The sequence below is a fragment of the Equus caballus genome, chromosome 21 (genome assembly GCF_041296265.1).
Source record: "Equus caballus isolate H_3958 breed thoroughbred chromosome 21, TB-T2T, whole genome shotgun sequence".
NCBI lineage: Eukaryota > Metazoa > Chordata > Mammalia > Perissodactyla > Equidae > Equus > Equus caballus.
The window spans coordinates 43,401,981-43,424,843 of record NC_091704.1 but is presented as its reverse complement, the minus strand read 5'-3'; the positions used below and the strand labels follow the sequence as shown (position 1 = coordinate 43,424,843).

The 22,863-nt window shown below is 39.6% G+C and overlaps 1 long non-coding RNA gene across 2 annotated transcripts; it reads left to right on the top strand.

The window, feature by feature from the left end:
- Positions 1-11,035: 11,035 nt before the first annotated feature.
- LOC138919719 (uncharacterized) lies at positions 11,036-22,444 on the top strand. 2 transcript variants are annotated; one of them, XR_011430169.1, is made up of 3 exons: positions 11,036-11,155; positions 19,702-20,534; positions 21,514-22,444. It is a non-coding gene; the product is annotated as an uncharacterized lncRNA (long non-coding RNA). The 2 variants fall into 2 exon arrangements; XR_011430168.1 differs by lacking the exon at positions 21,514-22,444 and having other exon boundaries at positions 19,702-21,346.
- The last annotated feature ends 419 nt before the right edge of the window (positions 22,445-22,863 follow it).

The window sequence follows — 22,863 nt, the reverse complement described above, 5'->3', positions numbered from 1 at the left end:
AGCCTTCAAGTCACTCACAGTGATGCTAAATAGAGCAGAGATGTGCTGTCCCTTTGAGACTTGGCTAAATAGCAGATTCATGAGCAAAATAAATGTTTTCTTCAGCCATTAAGCCTGGGATGATTTATTACACAGCAATAGATAACAGATAGATAAACTTTTAGAATTAGCTCAAAGTGTAAAATTATTTCTGCCTTTGTGAATGCTAACCAAATTCAACCACTGCAAATGAGGCTTTCAAAAACCTGGCGGACAAGTAAAACGGTTCGTGGGTATCAGTCAGACTCTTTCTCCAGCCACCTGGTACTTGTTCAATGGGCTCGTGAATAGGTAGCCATGGTGAGAGAGATGGACTTTCCCTCACCACGGCTGACCTGACTACCCATTGCTGAGTACTTAATCTGCCAACACCAAAACCAGGAATAAGCCCATGATACAGTATCATAAACTAGTACCTAGTGGCAGGTTGCCTACACTGGAAACCTTCCATCATGGGGAAGCAGAGATTGTCCTAATGGAATAGAGATGTATTCTGGACAGAGAATATCTTTCCTATCTGTCATGTTTCTGCCAGTACTACCATCTATAGACTTACTAAATGCCCTGTTCACTCAACTACTGACCAAAGAGCTAAATGTACAGAAAAATAAGGTATGTGATGAATTGATGCCTATGGCAATCACTAATCTTACCAAATATCCCATCACCTAGAAGCAATCAGTCTTATAAAACAGTAGCGTGACTTATTGAAGACTCACCTATGGTGTCACCTGGGAAAGAATACGATGTTATGTTGGAATGCTTTCCTATAGGGTGTGTTACAGGTTCTGATCAAAAAATCAAGAAGGGGCCAGGATGGAATAATAGGGACCAGATTTATGCTCCCATCCGTAACAACAATAACAAAAGGGCATAGTATTTGAAAAAACAGTTTGAAGACACTAGACATCAGGGAATGAAGGACAGAGAGCCCTGAGAAACAGGAAACAAATGAGGTAAACTCTATGATTACCCTAGCTTTACTGGCTTCAGGGAGTTTCCAGCCTGTAGTTCAGGGAGGAGAAATCCAGGTGGAGCCAGATGGACTCCCTGAGTTAAGGAGACAGAACTAGGAGTCGAGGGAGACCAAGGTGATAGAATTCACACGGCAGAATACCAGATAGGAGAGAGATGCACTTATGAAAGAACCCCAGAGATCTATAGAGGCTACTCCTTTAGTATTCAGAGGAGTAATGATCAGGCCAAAAATATGTGGAAAGTACCTTAGGCAAAGGACAGGATTAGAAAGAACAGTGCCTATTGCCCGCGCGGGGTCTGAAGTGGTGCCCACCAACCAGACTGGAAAACTTCATAATTCACAAAGCATTGGGTAGAGTATTTGGAAGGCTCTTGCCTCATAGTGGGAAATAACTAGCCCTAGACTAACCAAAGCTTAACAAGTCCTAAAAATCAAGACTCAAAAGAATCAAAACGTGTTCAAGTAACTTACCAGTGTTGAAGCACAAATCTCAAGAATATTTGTAGAAACACAAGAATATCCGGCATCTGGCAAGTATGCCTTCCCGTACTGCAGAGACTAGAAATCTATGAACAACATTTCTCAGATTCCGTAATAGCTAGAGTTCTGCAGGCAGGTTTTTATTTGGCTTTTGTTTTGTGTTATATTTTTGCCAACCAGATATATTTTCCTATGACTTGGAAGGCAGAAGTAAAGCAGAGCATTTTTCCTAGTGCTTTGGTTGATTCTCCAGATGCACATACAGGTTTTATTCGGCAGCCACATTCCTCCATCCAGGTAGGAACTTTGTGGGTTGTTATAGCAGTGTCAATGGTGGCAGAGGCTTCCTGATTCATTTAGCAGAGCTCATTGAAGCCAGCAGTTCCAGTGAGAACTTCTCAATTTTTTGCTTTCCTAACAGTGGCAGACTAGCAGCTCCCCTTGCAGGTGAATATAGTGATATTATTCTGCAAATATGGCCTAAATACTATTCCTATAGTCCTTCCAGCTCCTTATATTAGACCTCTTTTAGATTAAAACAGCTGGAATTAGTTCTTATTTCTTGAAAATAAATCTCATTATAGAAATTTGTATTAGTTATCTATTGCTGTGTAACAAATTACTCCCAAAACTTAGTGGCTTAAAATAACAAACATTTATTATCTCACAGTTTCCATGGGCCAGGAATTTGGCAGCAGATTCACTTGGTGCTTCAAGCTCAGAGCGTCTCCTGTGGTTGCAATCAAGATACCAGCCAAGGCTGGAATCATCTGAAAACTTGACTGGGGTGGAAGGATCCACTTCCAAGATGGCTCACTGACAAGGCTGTTGACAGGATGCCTCAGTTCCTTGCTTGCTATTGGTGGAAGGCCTCACTTCCTCACTGAGTGGGTCTCTCCACAGGGCTGCATGGGTGTCCTAGAAACATAATAGCTGGCTTCCCCCCAGAGCAAGCAATCTGAGAAAGAGAACGAAGATGAAGCCGTAGTGCCTTTTACAACCTTGTCTCCTAAATTGCATGCTCTCACTTCCACTTTATTCTATTCATTAGAAGCGATTCACTAATTCCAGGCAACACTCAAGGAGAGAGAATTTAGGCTCCACTCTGAAGGGAGGACTATCAAAGAATTTGTGAACATATTTTAAACCACCACATAATTCTCTGCAAATGTGAAAGTATGTTATTTTTGCATATTTTCTATGTAGTTTGCATATAAATCTAACATTTATAAAATACTTCTCATCATTAGTAATAATTCCAACAACCCCAAATCAGGTTATCTATTCTCTTTTGGCAACTGGTCACTTTTGTTTAATCTTTCCTCTATCATCCTAGTTTTTCTTCTTCAAAGGCAAGTTTTCACGAAGGTCAGTTTGCCTCTCCTGACTAAAGGTAACGTAAAGATGAGATTTGTTCCCATAGTCACTATGAATATCATGGTTTTTCATACTAAGCAACTATCAATGACCACTGACCTATCTTTCTTATGAGTACAAAATAAAATTCTACTATTGTTTCATGGCAGGAGGCCCCAAGAGTGATTAAAATTAGGTAGGTCACTTTAAAAGTGTTAGGGTAAGGGAGTAAAAAGAGCTTGAATTATCTTACTGAATTAATTGAAGAAGTGAATCAGAACATTTAAGGATCATTTGAATTCATTACATATTTTTAAAGAAGCAGTGAAATTATTTTTAAAGGGATCCCACCAAAAAAAGAATACTCTCCCTTTTATGAATGGAGACCACCCTCAAGTAACAGTAACGTTTAGCAAGATATTTCAGAACCACTTTGACAGGGCAAAAGAAAAGTTCCTAACAAAACTACACTTATGTCACAGAAATGGAGATATTGCGTTAACCGTTCATATTTGTTTTAATTTCTCAAATCATAATTTAAAAATTTAAAAATTTTAAATGTTAGATGTGTTACATAAACCATTTCCACAAGTCCCCACGTCAGCAAAGGTGAAATAGCACTTAGTATGTTGTCCAGCAACAGGTATAATTATTGAGGTAGAGTAAGTACCCACTAAATTTCCATGCGTTAATTAATGGATTAATGGAGCTAATGAGAGCCAGATCTGGTCACCTGAAGAAGAATAGCATCAGCCTGACTGGCAGTCATCTCAAAGTTAATTAAAAATCTTCCAGGTCACTTTGCTTGATCTGACTGGTCTTCTTTTATGCCTTAGATGTGTGACCCCACAACACTTTTCAGGACTAATATGCAAGATACCACAAGATACAGCATATATCCCCACCTCCAACCTGCCTAATAAATGGAAAATACTAGAACATGAAAGATAATAGTCAATGAAGTCAGGATGCTAAATTCTAAAGATATATTCTCAGTGCAGGTATCATCAAATTCTTCTTAACCATTGGTCTTTCCAAAGTACTTCACGCCGATCTGCCTATATTTGATTGGCTTCCTATCAGGCTGTTCTTGACTCCTCTTTACTCTAAATACATATATGTAGTTTTCATTTTAAAAGCTGTCTAAGATAAATAATGCTATAATGAAAAGCACTGTATGAAATATGAATGCATTTGACATGAGCTTTAAAGAATAGAAATGACCTCAACAGATACATGGGGACAACAGATGGCCTTCACTATAGAAGGATGAGGATAAGCAAAGTCATGGAGACTGGAAAGTGCAAAGCATTTTCAGCATCTAGATACCCTTTGATCCTAAGTAAATAATGCTACCAATTGTGAAAGGAGGTTTATTAAAACACAATTGTGGGTACACACCTGTTAATTTTGGAGAATGAAATAGCCTTGACTTATGTAAGCCACTCATCAACCAAAAAAGGGAACACCCAAGAAAATATGAGTCATGACTTATTCTTGACTGTTTAGCTGTAACGTTATTGGTCAAGCGTATTGTTTAACACACACACCCCAATAATAAAAAGGAGCCATTTGCTTTTTTGACAAAAGGCCATTGTCAGGACTTGGACATGAAATCTGAGAAATCTGTAATAATCGTACTATGAATAATATCAATACCTGGGGAAGATACAGCAACTGGACCCACAATGTCCTCTCAAAACGGCTTCTAGAATCCAGTCTTCCCAGTAGGATGTGGGAAAACAATACACTTGACCCTAACTATAAGGAAGCTTGGAAATAGTCTACTATGTTTCAGTCACTGTGCTAGGCGATAGGGTCAGAAAGGAGAATAAAAAGGATGGATAAGACTGAATTCTTCTCTTCAAAGGAATTTACAGTCATACAAGGGAAAAACAATGGAGGAAGAAAGCACGGGGGGAAGAAAAGTTCACCTTGTCCTCTCTGTCACTCTTTAAATGTATATTTTTTTATCTTTCTCAAAGATTCTTTGGACAAGTAGTTCTGCAAGGCTTTCCGTATCTCCTTTCATTTTCCATTTAATCAAGGCAAATGTGTCATCCTTCCAGAAGGCTCACGGAAGAGGCAGCACAGATTTCTAACATGGGGTTGATATGGACAGAGATGGTCTGTTTCTAGACTGTCCTAAAAAGGAGAGTTTGCTTGGGAATCACCATCTGGTCTAGATTTCACTAATAGAAAAAAAACCATTAATTTGTACAATACCAAACAGCAGAGTCTTACTTTCTGATTAGCATCTGGAAGGTACTGATAATCAAACACGCAGAAAATCCCCACGTAGATAATTGAGAATTGGCTCTAAGTGTATTGACATGTTTCCTACAGATGACTGTAATTTCTCCTGACTCTTCCAACTCACATAGGAAGGTCATAATTTAGGAAATAAATTAGGAGTCAATCTTAAGTTAATGACATAAGCATGATACTTGTTTTGGATGTTTGAATTGATAATATGCCCTTCATCAGTAACAAAAGTATTGGTATTTTTAAGTATTAGAAATATGGACATATCTTGAGGAGAGATTTATAAACGATGTATATATTTCATATTTTGTAGTATATATAAAGGTGCTACCATAGGTATTCATTTTATTTATTTTTTAAAGCTTTATTGATATACTTGAGAAATAATTCATCTTATTTATATGAAATGCATTCCATCAACTACCACCTACCTTCTTCACACCAAACATTGTGCTAGGCACTTTGCAAACACCAATCCATTTTATTATCATGACAACTCTTTGAATTAGGGATACTTGGGTCCATTTTGTTACTCAAAAAACTAAGGCTCAGACTTCTGGGATAAGATGGGAGGTTGAAACCTCTTTAAAGAAATTCTATCCTACTTCAGCTAACAGAACAATCAAAAAAATTTACTAGCAACCACCAAAAAAGAAAAGATGTTTAAGTTAATGCTGCCAACCTCAAAAATAGGTGTCGAAAGAAAGAAACAGGAGATTCTGGAGCTAACCAGAGGAGCAACTGGCTCAGCTCCTAACACGACCTCCACCACCCAGACACCGTAATGAATCCTGAAAATTCTCACTGATCTCAAGTCTGGAGAAAAGCAAGTTGAGTAGCCACCCTTGTCTTTTTCCTCTTTCTTCTTCTTTTTTTAAATCCTTCTTTTCTCTAAAGAGTAATGGAAACTGGAAAAGATGAGGATTAAACAGGGGAAGTGAATGACAAGGTGGGTTTTCTTTAACAGCAGTGAAGTCCTCCATGCTTTGTGCCCCGCTGAAATGGTATCACACCCTGAAGAGGTGGAGTGAAACCTGGTATTCAACAAAATCTAGATAGGACAAGGACGCCACCTCCTCCCCAGCACATACACACATTCACGCTACATTTCCTCAGCGATAGAAGAGTCGAGGGAGAACAAAACCCCCAGCCCCACATCACAATTCGGAGGGAAAAAGTAGCCTCAGATACAGCAGAAAGAGTCAAGAAATCACTTACACTATATTGGAGCAAATAGAATGTATGCCTGGACAAAGCCAGGCATGAAAAAGAATAGCATGACAACCACGAAAACCTACTCTGGAAAATTTTAGAAAAGAACGAAGAAAGAATGAAAATCAGAAAAGAGCGGAGGGGGGCCGGCCCAGCCTGCAGCGGTTAAGTTCACAGGTTTCGCTTCGGCGGCTGGGGTTCACCGCTTCAGATCCCGGGTGCGGACCTATGCACCATTTGTCAAGCCATGCTGTGGCAGGCATCCCACATATAAAGTAGAGGAAGATGGGCACAGATGTCAGCTCAGGGCCAATCTTCCTCAGCAAAAAGAGGAGGATTGGCAGACGTTAGCTCAGGGCTAATCGTCCTCAAAAAAAAAAAAAAAATGAATAAGAATATAAACTAAAGAAAGCAAGAGATCAAATGAAAGATCAAAGTGAAATAAAAAGAGAGCTTGCAGATCTAAGGGAAAATTGAGGACTAAAATAATATGAAAAAATAAAAATATAAGAAACAGAATAGTCTCTACTAAAAAACTAAATTACTGACATAGAGGAAAGCCCTGAGATAATCACAACGTATATTGACGAAAATGGAAAGAAGTTAACACAAACAGAGAGAAACTGAGATGGAAAATAAAGACAGTCAAATACAGGAATAATTTTTCTCTCTTAATTAGAAAATCAATGGAGCATCCATGAAAATGCACCACTCAGATCTCCTACTGAAGGGAGTGTAACTTTTAATATTTTTCCTTCTACTATAAATGTAGGCAATAAAGCATAGTCGCATTTGCTTTACCTGTGGCTTTGTCACCGAAGGAAATTAGATATGTTCATATGATATTACAATTAGTGCACATGTGTGAAATATCCTTAATGTTAATTATTGCTTCAAAATTATGGTAGTATTAGTCCCATCACTGGATCTTATTATTTAATGCATTAATAAAGAAGCATATGTATTTCTGTGTCACACATTTTTTAAATTTTTGATAATTTTTCTTTAATATAATTTGTTTCCTTTGTAATCCTGTGTGTTTTACTTTAAGCTTTTGAAAACATTATTCTGAGAAGGGGTCCATAGGCTTCACTAAACTGCCAAAGGGATCCATGACACAAAAGGTACCCCTCCAGTCATATCCCAGAAAAGCGTGCAGCTCTACTGACGTTACATCACACATGGAAAGGACCCACGTAAGTGAAGGATCTGGAAGCTGAATCTTCAGTAGTTTTACAAAAAATTGATCACTGGTTGTAGCTGAAATAGCTGTTTCAACTGAGGGAATAGAAGCTCTGTGTTGATAAAGTCAGAGTAACAAGATAGGGCTCCTCACACCATGGAGTGGTCATACTGTCACTAGAATGCCTCTCCAGATCTCTGTGTGGGAGAGAAATTATCTTGCTTAAACTACTGTATCTGGGGTCTCTTTTTGACAGCAGCCTAATCCATTCCTTAACTAATACATCACCTTTTCAACATAACTCCCAAGAGACAGAGTAACAATTCCCCACCACTGGCAATAGAGAGATGGATAAGGAAGGAGAAAGGAGCAGAGTGTGGGGCCAAAAAGGACCTTACCAACTATCATAACTCAAAATTTAACCCAACGCACAGAGTCCTAATAAATGGTAGAACTGGAAAAGAGCTATATATTCATTAGTAGTATTTTCCTTTATAGTAGCTAATCTCTTACAAATACAAATATTCAAGTGAAAACTTTTTTCATATTAACAATAAGTGCAATGAAAAGTATCCACTAATTTTTTTAAATTTTCCATCAAAATAGAAAATGAAAAGGATCTTCAATCTATGTTTAGCCCCACAACAAATGTAACCCCATCACCCCCTGTGGAAAATTCTCCAAAATCTTCATTTCATAGTGATGCTTTAAGAGAGGAAAAGACTTTATATAAATCAGGGATTTTTCAGATGAAAAATCAGAGCCTGAATTCATACCTTGACCAAAGTTGTTTGATAATTGCTTTTGAAATTTGAACTCTAGGTATTCTGCTCCTTTAATCAAAATGCAATATACACATCAAGTTGATTTTGTACTTATGCTTTGACCCTCATTATTGTTTCCTGTGAGTGTTACTTTCAAATTATGTAGTTTATCCATTAAAGTCCTCAATTCACGAGAAATAAATGCCTACATTTTTAGAAGCTACACATCAGAGAAATTTTCTCAAAGAGGAGTTAACTTTAAAAAAAATGTTTTTTTCCAAAATGCTAACTTTCCAAATGGATTCTCTTTCCCCAACAGCTGTCAAGGAACTCACATGGAGTCTTTTCAAGTTCGCAACCAGCCCAGCAATGTTTACTTGCCTAAAAATGGAGATCCTAAGAATCACAGCTAGGCAGAGAAGACATTGTGGTCTTTCTGCCTGAAATACCCCTGCTAGATCTCCAGCTTGGAAATCTCCTCTTTATCTTTCAGGACCTTTTTGTTCATCCATCTTCAATGGCCCCAGGTAGAATTAGCTGCTTTGTCTTCTGCTTCCATGGCACTTCAGTTAGATTCCTATCTTAGCACTTGCCTGCTATTATTTGAATCTGTTGGTACGGCTGACTCCTCTACTAGATTATGAGCTCCTCAGGGTTAGGGCCAGAAATGTCTGTCCTCTCAGTGAGGCAGGGATAATACAGGTATGGAATCAAGACAGAAACCAAGATGAACAAAGTTTGATAGAGAGACTGGAGGTAGAGCCCAGAGTTACTCCTGGAGCCAACCTTCACCTGCAGTGACTTTTCCTTTTAATGTATTCAGGGTTTTTTTTGTTTGGTTTTTTGCTGAGGAAGATTCACCCTGAGCTAACATCTGTTGCCAGTCTTCCTCTATTTTGTATGTGGGCCACAGCCACAGCATGGCCGCTGATGAGTGGTGTAAGTCTGTGCCCAGGAACCGAACCAGGCTGCCAAAGTGGAGTGCATTGAACTTAACAACTAGGCCACTGGGGCTGGCCCTAATGTGTTCAATTCTAATACAGAAAGTGAAAGGAGAAGGGTTCAGGGCCAAAAAGAATCTTAACAACTATAATAAGATCATTTTCGTGCAAGAAAATCAAGGTCACTTAAGGTTTATCTCCGACTGTGCCTTTAACCCAGGCTGACTCATCACACATTGTGTAACCAGCACAAGCGCTTAATGAAAGTGAAAGCTAGGTCCCATGTTTCCTCTTCTAGCAATTGTCTTTCACCCTTTTGCTTTGCTTTTCCCACGTTTGCTCTTTGCTCCCACCACCTACCCCATACCCATCTCAGTTTGTCACACTAGGACTTCTTGACGTTTTCTGCTGGGAATCATGGGGAGGGAACCCAGGTCCATTTTGAGGCTTCACAATGCAGCTTTGAAATTGAAATCCCAGTCCCAGTGATTTGGAGGAAAGCTGAAGAGGTGGCATTGCTCTTCTCCTGCAGAATAGGTTAGGCAGAGATGGATGTCCTCACATGGAACATCAAGCCCCACTAGGAAAGCTCCATGAGTTTCCTGGTCTTATTATGTGATAAGTACAGTATCTTCATCCCGATGGACGTGGTCATCCCACTGAACAGTTGAGGAGGCAGGAACTATGACTCCAGTGCCAGGGACTCACAGGAGACTTAAAGAACAAAGCTCCCATTATGGCTTCATTGGTGTTCTCCCAGAAGTAGACTAAAGACAAGGATTTGGTTGGAACTAATTTATTTGGGAAATGAAGATAACACCAGTAAAGAAATGAAGAAGTGATATAAATAAGGGAAGGTAAAGCAGCCAAGAGAAGAAGTACTATTAGCACAGCTGCCACAGTGGGAGCTGGAGCTCAATCCCCCTGGGCTGGAAACCCTTGGAAATAGTGCAAAACATATGTCTCAGAACTACCCCAGCTTCAAGGTGGAGAAGCTGGAGTATTTTTATGTAAAATCCTGAGTCAATAATTGAGGACTACTCAAGTGAGGCAGCAGAATGTTAACTTCTCTTTGCACTTCCAGCCTGCTGTATTTGGGCAATGTGGTTTTCCACAGTTGTAGTTGAGGGGTGGAAGGAAGAGCCCTCAGGCAAAGACACAGATGCTAGCAACTGGAAGTCCAGGAAAGCTCACTAAAAAATCCAGGGACATGGATAGGATGCTGACAACATGTGCTACACATTATCTACTACAGGCTAAATTAACCCTTCTTTGCTTAGGGGGAAGATGCAGCGATGTTGTGCTGGTGCCTTATTCGGGCTATTACATAGACGGTGATGGAGGAAACAGGCTCAACCCTACACCCTGTTGTCCTGGCCTCAAAATGAGCCAGAGAGTGGAGAATATCCAGAGTAAACCTACAGATTCACATAAATAACAAATTCCAGGGCCTCAAAGAGCTTCCTGGACCAGGCTCTGGCCCAAGACAGCATCAATCTGGGTAGAGTCAACTGGGTAAAATGAACTGAGAACTCCAGCCACCTTACAACTGGGGAGAGATCCAGGCATCCGAAAGAATCTAACTGTAGTTTGTGCTACCCTTCTTGGAAGTCTCAGAACCATTCCTTGGGGTGGGCTTGGTAATGTAAACAGGCTCAGGAGGAGTCCTGTGAACAAGAGAAATGTGCTGTGCTTATGTGAACCGAAACTGTGTTGTATGCTTTCTAGGTGAGATCACTTTCCTTCTTAGGTAACTGATGAAGAAATCGTCCATTGTTTTCAGGGATAGGGAGCCTCATATGGAATCAGAGCATCATCTATTTCCTCTACTTAAATGAGCAGATGCCATTTCTTCCTCTTCACAGGTAAAGCCTGGGTAAAGCAGAGCAACTATCAACATCTAGTCAAACCTGAGGCCCTGCAGTCTGCATTAACAGTAAGTGCTGAACTCTCTGAACTGCTCCTTCCTCTGGGGAGGAATAGTGAACACCACCTCAGGGTCTTAAAAGAGGGGCTTGTGAGAAGAAGATCAAGGATTTGGGTAAGAAGAGAGAGTAAGGAGGAGAGAGGGCTTGGCAGAGCAAGAGCAGTCGTGTGTGATAGCCTTCTTCTGAAGGCCCAAGCCTGTGAGGGCTCCTGCCCCTTGTGGTACAAAGGAAAAGAAACATTTAAAAAGTCATAACCCCTGGTTCTCCCACACCGTTCTGTTCTGGGAGGTCTGCCTTCATCTCCATCATCATACAGCATGTGACCATCTGGGAAAGGCAGGAGCTACTCAGGAAAGGGCCATTTACTGTTTCCTGACCATCTTGCAGGGTGTATTAGTCAGAGTTCAAACAGTGAGGCAGAACTAGTATGATATATATATATATATATATCTCCGTGTGTGTGTGTGTGTGTACAATTATGGAGCTGGCTAAGCAAGTGCAAAGTCTGTAGGGCAAGTAGTCAGGAAGGGAAGATCACAAACAGTCTATAACTTGGCTGTTGCTTGTTGTTCACAGGTGGTCAGGAAGGGAAGATTATAAGCAAGTCAGAACCCCTTGGGCACAGGCCATCTCTCTCTCCCTCTCTCTCTCTCTGCCCTTCTCTTCTTCCCTCCCCAGGGAATCCCTATGCCCTCTTCTGAATTCTTCCAACTGGCTAGGTCAGATTCATCCGGAATAGTGCCCCTTTCAAGTGATTAAGTCAGGCCCACACAGGCTAATCTCCCTAACTTAAAGTCAACTGATTAGGGACTTTAACTGAATCTGCAAAAGCCCTTCACAGAAGCACTTAGATCTATGTTTGATTGAATAACTGAGAGGTTTGTGTATGCTACAAAACAGGTGGTGCTTCCCTTCATCCTCCAACTCTCACAAGAGAATATCTCTTGTAGCCCACCCTACCTCGTACTGCACTAGAAAGAGAATACTGGGAAATGTAGTTTAACCACCACAAAGCCATCATAGAGAGATCTGGCAGAGGTGGGAGGGGTACCAGTTATCCCTTTGAATTACTAGGTGGAGTAACCAGTAGGTATCACCCACCAAAGAAGTTCCCACTAGGGAGAACAACTGCAGATATGGAGACGGTAGGACTGAAGTCTCTGATTTCTACTCCTCACTCAGATTAGGAAGAAACACCCCTTCATGCTCAAACAGAGGGTCCCTACTGCAACCTTAATTAGGGGCCCTCTACTGGGTGGGCGGGTGGAATGTCATCCATGACATCAAATGCAGAGGCCTGGTTTGGGAATCATTCCAAATGATTGGTATGGTCCTTCCTACTCGTCTTTGCTTTCATCTGGTGAATCACTCAAGTTTTGGTGCACAAAACTAGATCTCTCTAGTTATTTTTTTATTTTAAAAATCTTTCTAATTGTGGTAAAATACGTATAACATAAAATTTACCATCTTAACCATTTTTAAGTGTACAGGTCAGTGGTATTACATACATTTACATTGTTGTATAACCACCAGCAACATCCATCTCCAGATCTCTTTCTATTTTGTAAAACTGAAACTCTGTACCTATTAAACAATAATTCCCCATGCTCCCTCTCTTCGGTCCTGGCAACCACCATTCTACTCTCTGTCTCTATGAATTTGGTTACTCTAGGTACCTTATATAAATTGAATCATGAAGTATTTGTCCTTCTGTGTCTGGCTTATTTCACTTAACATGATGCCCTCTAGGTTCATCCATGTTGTAGCATATGTCAGAATTTCCTTCCTTTTAAGACTGAATAATCTTCCAGAGTATGTGTATCCCACAGTTTGTTTGCCCATTCATCTGTGGTTAGGTTGCTTCCACCCCTTGGCTATTGTGAATAATGCTGCTACGAACATGGGTACAAATATCTCTTCAAGACCCTACTTTCAATTCTTTTGGGTCTATACCCAAAGTGGAATTGCTGGGTCATATGGTAATTCTATTTTTTAATTTTTTGAGGAACTGCCATACTATTTTCCACAGCAGCTACACCATTTTACATTCCCACCAACAGTGCAAAAGTGTTTCAATATCGCCACATCCTTAACACTTGCTATTTGTGTTTGTTTTTCTATAGCAGCCATCCTAATGCATGTGAGGTGGTATAGTTATTTTAAGCAGGAAGAGAATTAGATACTTAAAAACTCTGTGAAGCACTGGAGCAGCCAAGTCTAGACTGTGCTTCCAGAATGACTCCCAGAACACCATCAACTAATCCACTAGGGGAGCTATTGCATTTGTCACAATCACAAAAGGGAATCAAAAGGCTGTTATTGGAACTACTGAGTTCAATAATAAACTACGATTACTGTTGTATTAGTTACTATGGCTACAACAATGATGCCTAACAAACAACTACAAATCTTCATTAGCCTTACAACAATAGGTTTTTATTGAGCTCATGAGTTTGTGGTTGGCTGATCTAAGCTGGGCTTGTTAGGGGCAGCTCCACTGAGGCAGCTCTGCTCCATGTGTCTCTCCTCCACCTCCTGGGACCAACGGGCTTACGGAGCATGTTCATCTCATGGTGATGTCAGAAAAGTGAGTGGAACTTTAAAAAAAAAAGTGACAGAACTTAAAACACAGATCTGGACAAAAATACAATGCAAAGCAACAAATATTAACACAGCACCTGTTATGGCTAAAGGGTTCAGTAGGAACAATTTTTAAAAATTATTTTGTTTTATTTTCCAATATTTAACTATAAAATGGATAAAACACTTGAAATTTTTAGAAAGACTTTCTGGTCCTAATTTTACATTGTATTATTTAAGCATTCAATAGAAAGCTAAATTATTAATAAATTAATTTATCAAAATCAGGTTTCATAAAAGTTGCTTCTATAAATGACCTTTCTATGGAAGTATGATTCTGAAAAGAAACAAAGAAACAGGTCTAGAAATCTAGAATGAGTCTTGTTTCAGATAATGACCACTGATTGTTTCTGATAACATAAAAGATAACATTGTATATCTTAATTTGAATATTTGACCATTTTACAATAGCAGTCAAATATGCGTAACATATAAATGGTTATTAGTATCACTAATATCATCTAATATTTGGAGTGAGGAGAAACTCCTGTGCTTTCTCACATGGGCTATATTATCTCTAAGGTCAATGCCAGCTCAAATTGTATAGTTGGAGATACTAAAAAATACATGACTGTGATCAAAAAGTTCATTAAGATATATGTTGCCCTTTGACAAGAAATGGATTTGTGTATCAGCTAAAACCCACTCTAGTACACACAAATATTGTGTCCAGAAACTATTCTTTGTTTTAAAAGAAACAGCTTTCAGACAAATTCCAGATATTGGTGAAGTTGAACACTATCTTTCAACACTTTGAAACTGGGACTTTCCTCTGGCAGCACATTTTACATTTCCATCCAAGTCCCTTCTTGGTTATATTTCACATTGAAATCAAAAAACAGATTCGAGCCTGTTTCAGAATGTAACCAGTTGATCAACACAGAAATGGCGTTCATCTCAGTACCAAGATTCTTCTGGGCAGGGAATGGATGACTGCAAAACACCTAATAGCAAGACAAGCCAACTTACAAAAACTGTGCTGTGTCTGGTAATTAAGATCCATTAGGTGCTCTGAGTGAGTTTCAAAGATTTATCTTCAGGAAATTACAAATAGGATAGTTTCCAGAGAAAGCCCTTCTTCACTGTATTTTCTTCCTGACTCGATTTTGCAGAAACCTGGTGGCGTGACCATCAGGGCATGGAGGAAACATGCTGCCTATAAATCTAGTTTTTAATACGTTTTAATGTAATGATCACTGCTGCTCCATTTTGAACATTATAATTATGTTATTTTAAAGCTGGCTTCAGGGGACACCAACATTATTAGCTAACCCTATAGAGTAAAGGCTATAAAACTCCAACTATATTTAGCTTAAAAACGATTTTGCCTGAACCTCTAAGACATCTTGATAAACTCTAGGTTAGTTAAAATAAGCAGAGCAGTCAACGGGATATTCTAGTATCTGGTCTCTCTCATCCACAAACTTTTGCTCATGATCATCCTAAACAGAATTCCATACAACTGTCTCTTTGCCCGATCACAAGCTAAACTTTTTTAAAGGCAACTCAAAGTGTGAACTGCATGCGTGCGTGTGTGTGCGTGTGTGTACACAGATGCACACAGTGTTCTAGCCAGGACTGAAAAACACAGATATCCAAATAAGCTACCCCCAGTGAAGATACATTTATGGAAAGTGTATAAAAGAATCTCATGAAATGTGAGGGTAGGAATACCAAGCCTGTAAAAAACTGCTACTGGGGAATGGAAAGTTAATTGGAACCAAGGCTACACTCTCTACTTCTCAGGAGCCATGTGACCTACTCCTGGGTCCTCTCTCTCTTAAGCAGAGTCTTCAACTTATCGGAACGTGATCATCAGCCATGACTTCATAGCTTGGTTTCTCGGCTCCAGTGACCACCACCAGCTAGAATGTCCCTCTGTGTTTCTTAGTCCAGTTTCTGAGAGAGGGACTATGATTAGGTCAACAGTGTGATCTGTGATGGGCCCTCTGGAATAATCAATTAAATCAAAAAAGACGTATCACAAACACGTTCACATAGGCATCATGGGCAGGACGTGCAAACACAGATATGTGCAGTATGCCATCTGTGTATATGTATCATTATTACTTGTATGGCACATTATAGCTTCACAATATTACATTTTAAAATTTATTCTTTGTCTTAATCAAAACCAACCAGAAAACAGAAAATACATTTACAGTAGGTGTTTAACACAAGAAATTGATAACATGGAAGATGTTAGAAGAGCTGAAAGCAAAACAGGAGACAGTGAGGCAACCCAGAGATTAGTAACAGCAGAAAGCTACTAGCACCCCTCACTTGAAATACAAAAGGAGGAGGAGGTGATATTACTGGAACTCAGGGCCGTACTTCCCCAGAGAAGCTAGAAGCACAGTCAGCCTAAATACATGGAGCTGAGGTCATGAAAGAGGCATAACTGCTACTGGAAATGCTGTTGAGGCAGAGAGAAGGAGAGAAATACTCTGGCTTTTTCCTTCCTCCCACTTTTTAGTCTCCTGTACCTGCCATTGGCCTGACTCTCCTGACATGGGAAACTGGTGTCTTAGTCACCTCAGGTTGCCATAACAAAATACCATAGACTGAGTGACTTGAACAACTGAAATGTGTTACTCACAGTTCTGGAGGCTGGCAAATCCAAGATCAAGGGGCCAGCATGGTCAGTTTCTGGTAAGACCTCTCCTCCTGGTTTGTAGGCAGCTGCCTTCTTGCCATGTCCTCACATGGAAGGGAGGGAGAGAAAGATAAAGAGAGACAGAGAGGCCACTGTCCTACCAGATTAGCCCCCCACTTATAACTTTATTCAACCTTAATTACTTCCTAAAGACCCTACCTCCAGATACAGTCACGTTAGGGTTAGGGCTTCAACATATGAACTTGGAGGGACACAAGTCCATCCTTAGCACCCAGGAACCGCAGCCACTTGCCACCCTCACTCCACTCTCATACAGAAAGGGTAAGAAATAGATCTGAGGGTAACAGGACAAGGACTGAGGCACTCTTCACAACACTGCAAGGTAGATGTTATCATTCTTACTTTACAAATTAAGAAGCAGACACAAGTTAAACAAACTTGTTCAAGGTCACAAGCTGGTAAACAACAGCATCAGATTCGAATCCAGGTCTTCTAATTTCAAATCCAGCTGGCAATGACTTCCATTGAATCTTCAACATGTATTTCAACTACCCTGAGCTTGTTTTGCTCTGAATTTCTATACCACTTTTATTCTTTACCTTGCAATTCATCATTGATTACTATCTTGTTTTATTTCCATCATTCTTGTGAGAAATATTCCATTATTCCATGCCTCTCTGAATGAACCAAAAGAACCTTAAGATCAGGGATCATGTAGGTCTTCAAACAGCATCCATTCCATTGCCTAGGCACACTAAATAACTACTTTGATTGATTGCTTTTCTCCCACAACATTTGCTACAGTATTATTGAGGAAGATTCTACTATTTCATGTTAATAAAACCCTTCATCTATTTTCTAAAATGCCATAGTTCTATAAACACCAAGAAAAATTTTCTGTGACTAAAGGAAATTATCTATATAAATATTGTTTATTATTTTAGACGTAATCCCATAGAATGGCCTATTGGTATGAATCAGGATCTTTAAATACTTTCCAATTTCCCTCTTAACGGAGTTATCTGTCAAGGTTATCTTTTATCTTCTCCATTATTCATCCTTATTGTGAAACTGCCATCCTCTCTTGTCATAACTGCCCTGCAAATATCTAGCTTGGTCTCTATTGATCAGCAATATGTCATACCATCCTTTGCAGATAAAATTTATAGGAAAATCAGAAATTTCTTTAAAAATGCTCCTGAGGGTAAAATGATAAAGACTTCTTTCATCGTCACCCTCTATGTTATGAAATATGCCATGTATTTTGAAATCACTCAGAATATTAAAAGCATAATGAGATGTAAAACAAGACCAAACTTTATAGTACTTCTATTAAAATATCAAAATCCTCCTATCTTTTACTTTACCCTACCTCAGCTGCCAGTTCCTGGACCCTGTTGTAACTAGTAAATCTTTTCTTTAAGTCTCTAACTCCCTGATCACCAGCAATTATTCTTCCACGTTACTTCTTCTGCACCACCGCAAAAACTCTTCACCCCTTCCAGATCGCCAGTGCCATGACCCAGCCACTTTCTCCCCATCCAAGACCACACGCCCAACTCCCTCTTATCTTTACTGCCTTCCTTGCCCCAAACGTTCATTTTCTGCATCTTTATTCAAGCTGCTGAACATTCTTGGAGAAAATAACATAATCAGGCTAAATGATTTCTGTGCTTTTGCCTTTTTGCGGGGAGGGAAGTTGGTTTTATTTTGTTGTGGGTTTTTTTTGTTTTATTTTGTTTCAAGATTTTATTTTTTCCTTTTTCTCCCCCAAACCCCCCGGTATAGAGTTGTATACTTTTAGTTGTGGGTCCTTCTAGTTGTGGCATGTGGGATGCCACCTCAGCACGGCTTGATGAGCGGTGCCAGGTTCGTGCCCAGGATCCCAACCAGCGAAACCCTGGGCCGCTGAAGCAGAGCGCGCGAACTTGACCGCTCCGCCACGGGGCTGACCCCGAGAGAGGTTGTTTTGTCTTTTATTTTTGTTCTTGTTTTGAGAGTGATGAGAGCTGCAGCTTCTCCTAAGTTTTAGGAAAGGTTGATGATTCCTGTCAGACCCAAACTATACTTAATTTTTAAAAATTTTACACTCTCCTAGTTTACAAATTCAAGTAATACGAAAGTGTGTAAAGGGCAAAATAAGTCTCCCTCCAACAGCTGATCCTCAGTACCCTGTGTCTCCTCCTCAGGGGCAACCAGAGTTTTCATTTTTCTTCCTCGCCATTGCAGAATCATATTATACTAGTCAAGATAGGCTGGGTTATGCAGCAGCAGCAAATGTAACCCCACATCTCAGTGTGTAGACACAGCAAAGTTTTTTGTTTCTGCATCAAACTATGTGTTTAAGTTGCATCACCTTGTGACACTTCCATCTCAGCATGTGGCTTCCAGGAGGAGAGAACTGGAAGGTTGCACAGGGATTTTTCTCTCCTACTTGGACTCACACCGGACAGCTAATCACATGGTCCACTTAACAGCAAAGAGCAATCTTCTGTGTGCCCAGAAGCAGAAGAGAACCAGATATCACTAAACACTAATAATCTCTATTACATAGGGGCTTACATGTGCATTTGACACAAATGGGAGCATACTAGACACACTTTTCTTCACTTTGCTTTGCTTTTTCCACTTTACAACATATATTGAATATGGTGGTTCCCTATGTCTGGCCATGCCATAATTTATTTACCTAGTACTTAATTAATGAATATTTAGGTTGTTTCTCATCTTTTGTGGCTTTAATAAACATCCTTGTAACAGTAATAGTAATAATAACTGACATGCATCAAGACCTCACTATGTTCAAGGGACTGTTAAATGCCCATTGCATGTTTTAACTCATTTAATACTCTTAGCAACCCTATGTGAGACATGACATAATTTGACATGACAGGTGCCTCATTTACAGTGACAGAGCCTGGCCTTAAACCCAGACAGCTGGCTCCATGGTCTATCAAATCCTCATAGACATTTGCACCTATAAGCACAAATTTCTGTAGTATAAATTCCTGTAAGTGAAATTTGTGGATCCCAAAGAGTTTACGTTTTAAATCCTACCAGATATTTCCAGAAGTACTAGATACCTTTTGTGGGCCTTTTCCATTCCACTCTGCTCTGAGATGACCCATTCCACACCAAGTTCTACAAGCTTCATGCAGATGCAACCTGACAGCACCTTTTCTTGGCATTCTTAGCACTCATGCCTGGGAAATCCAGAAGCACAGGGAAGTTTAATGCCCATGGCACTACCTTGACCAATGGGAACCAACTGACAAATGCTTCTCTCTTTTTCCCCAGATTGAAACTTCTGCAATGCATTTCCGAAGGCTCCTTAGAAGATCTCACAGAACCAAGCAGCAGTTTTCCGAAGCAGCAACCAAGTGAAGAGTGCTTCTTTGCACTGACTATCCTTCCTCCTTTTTCACTCTCCAGTCCCACCATTGCTCCCTGGGATCACTTCCCAAATAGGCTATCTACAGCAAAGCATTTGTCTCCACTCTGCTTTCTCTTTAAAAGTAGTAAATGCAGTTGTGCGCCACCCAGATCTCCCCTTCCGGCCCACAGCACTCATTCCAGCTGCTGCCAGGACCCTTGCCTGCCAGTGGTTCACAATTGAGTACCTTTCATTATGTTGTCCTGGCCAAAGGGAGCTGCTTCATCCAAGCTGACAGCCCCTCCCACAGCCTAACCCAATGGCTGGTAGATTTGGGGGTAAAGTAGCCTTGCCTCAATTTTAGACATCTCTGAAGGGCAAGCTCAGCTCCAGAAACATCCAGGGGATCCACCAAACCCTTTGTTGCAGCTGCATCACAGTTCAACCTCTCCCTCTGCTTGCTCCTGCTCCTTACTCCCTTACAGCTGTTGTTCTCGAGAACACATCCCAATATACCTCCTGCATGTAAATATCCACCCCAGAGTACATTTCCTAGGAAATATGATCTAAGACACTTAACCAAGACAATTGGTACGAGTAGTAGCCTAAAAAACAGACCCTTAGGATGAGATTTTGGAAGAAAATCACTCACAGACAACAATAAGACCCCACTGCAATTCCTGAGACTCTCAGTTGTGAGAGGTTGAAATGAAGTGCAGGTGGAAGGTGAAGGGCTAGGAAGCAGTAGCCATGATAGGTAATGGTGGTAAAGTTAATTATAATGATTGTAGTAGTGGCCTGAAATGTTTTTGATTTGAAAGGTTTTGTAGGGACTAAACAGGTGGATTGTGCAGAGATATGATAGGGATCTCTACTCCTGAATTCTCTAAGTGTTGATGGAGGTGATAGTCACTGCATTTTCTCTGGACTGTGGGATTACTTCTGATTCATTTTCTTAGCTGAGGGGTAAGGGGGACAGTTTCAGAGGTTTATAGAATGACTGGTCTCTCAGCAACACAACCAACACAACATTACCATTTTACAGAGACAGGGGTGTGACAGTGGGCACATGAGCACAAGATACACTAGTTTTATACCAAAGCATCTAGCTTATTAGATGGTTACATGACCTTTTATAGGTTCAGGTAACTCTCCAATTCAAGGACAACATTCTGGGAACAGGAGGGAGAGCACAGCCTTGCTATATATATATAATGGAATATTATTTAGCCTTAAAAAGGAATGAAATTCTGATACATGCTACAAAATGGATGGACATAGAAGGGATTACACTAAGTGAAATAAGCCAGACATAAAAGGACAAATATTGTATGATTCCACTTATATGAGGTACCTAGAATAGGCAAGTTCATAGAGACAGAAAGTATAATAGAGGTTATCAGGGGCGAAGGGCAGGGAGAAATGGGAGTTATTATTTTAATGGATAGAAAATATAAAGTTTCTGTTTGGGATGATGAAAAAGTTCTAGAAATGGATAGTAGTGAAGCTTGCACAACATTGTGAATATACTTAATGCCAATGAATTGTGCACTTCAAAATAGTTAAAATGGTGTTTTATGTTATGTATATATATATTTGTGTGTGTGGGTGGGTGGGTGGGTGGGTGTGTGGAAGATTGGCCCTGAGCTAACATGCGCTGCCAATCTTCCTCTTTATGCTTGAGGAAGATTGTCATTAAGCTAACATCTGTGCCAATCTTCCTCTATTTTATGTAGGGTACTGCCACAGCCTGGCTTGACAAGTGGTGCTAGGTCCATGCCCAGGATCCAAGCCTGCAAACCCTGGGCCACCAAAGCAGAGCACACAAACTTAACCATTATGCCACCGGGCTGACAGAAATGTTACATATATTTTATCACAATAAAAAAATTAAGACAATTTACTGAAGTTTTCCATTTTTGTTCAATATTTGAGTGGCATAGTCTTCTGGAATGCAAGCTAGAATACGGTTAAAAGAATTCCACTTACCTTGCTTTATTTCTTCATATGAACACACTCCATAGTATTAGAGTAAGTAATCATGCAATTAAGGTGGAAAGTGATAACAACATTATTCACTGAACCAATGTGTATTTTATTTACTCACTAATCCAGCTATGGAAATTATACACGTCAGATAAATATGTGTTTTGCCAGTCTTGCAACTTTTAGGGCATAGGCAGTCTTGCAAGAAATTCCCATGAGTAGTTAGTTCTCTTCTGTATTCATATACAACATAATAAGTTCTTAGTCTAAGTGCATCATTATATTTCCTGGGAATCCCCTCAGAGATTGATAAAAATGATAAATTAGCCATTGATGCAAGATCTGTTACTTTTCTTTTGTGTAATTCCACAGGAAATTTCAAAATAAAACTCTGCCATATAACCTGTAATAGTAGAAAATATCCAAATGCACTCATAAATTGGAGCAGAGGATGTGTAACTAGATAAAGTGGAAGAATTGATAAACAATATAAAAAAGTAGGTTTTGTTTTTATTACTTAACTGAAATATTCACAGCGACACAATCATTGCTTTTGCAATACATGCAAGTTATTGTTTCTGTATTTAGAATTAGTATTTTCGGGCCTGAAATATTGATTATTATTTCCCCTGAGATCATATAAATCATTTTAATATGCTTATGTGGTTCATATTTCACTAAGGTAATACTTATTTCTTATGCAATTATAACTCAAATAAATCATTCTTTTTAGCATGTTGCCTTATTGTCTTATTCTGTGCACCTTATTGTCTTATTCTGTGCAATTTACTTTAAAATTACTGCCATCCTTTGTTTTTTCTGTGATTACACTACCTTTACTTTTGACTTTTTTTTTTTAGATAAAATACATGGAATATAAAATGAAAGTGTTTCAGATGAATTCTCTACACAATAGCTTTAAAGTAAAACATATTGACTGAGGCCCACAAGACTCTTCATGCTCAAGGGTAGGACACCTGGGAACTTCTGCTTCTACATTTGAGTTTTATGCTAACCAAGAGTCAGTTGTTTATCCTCAAGTCTGTTGAGGCCAGTTGTACGAGTTATCATAATTATATAAGCTAATTAAATGTTGCATA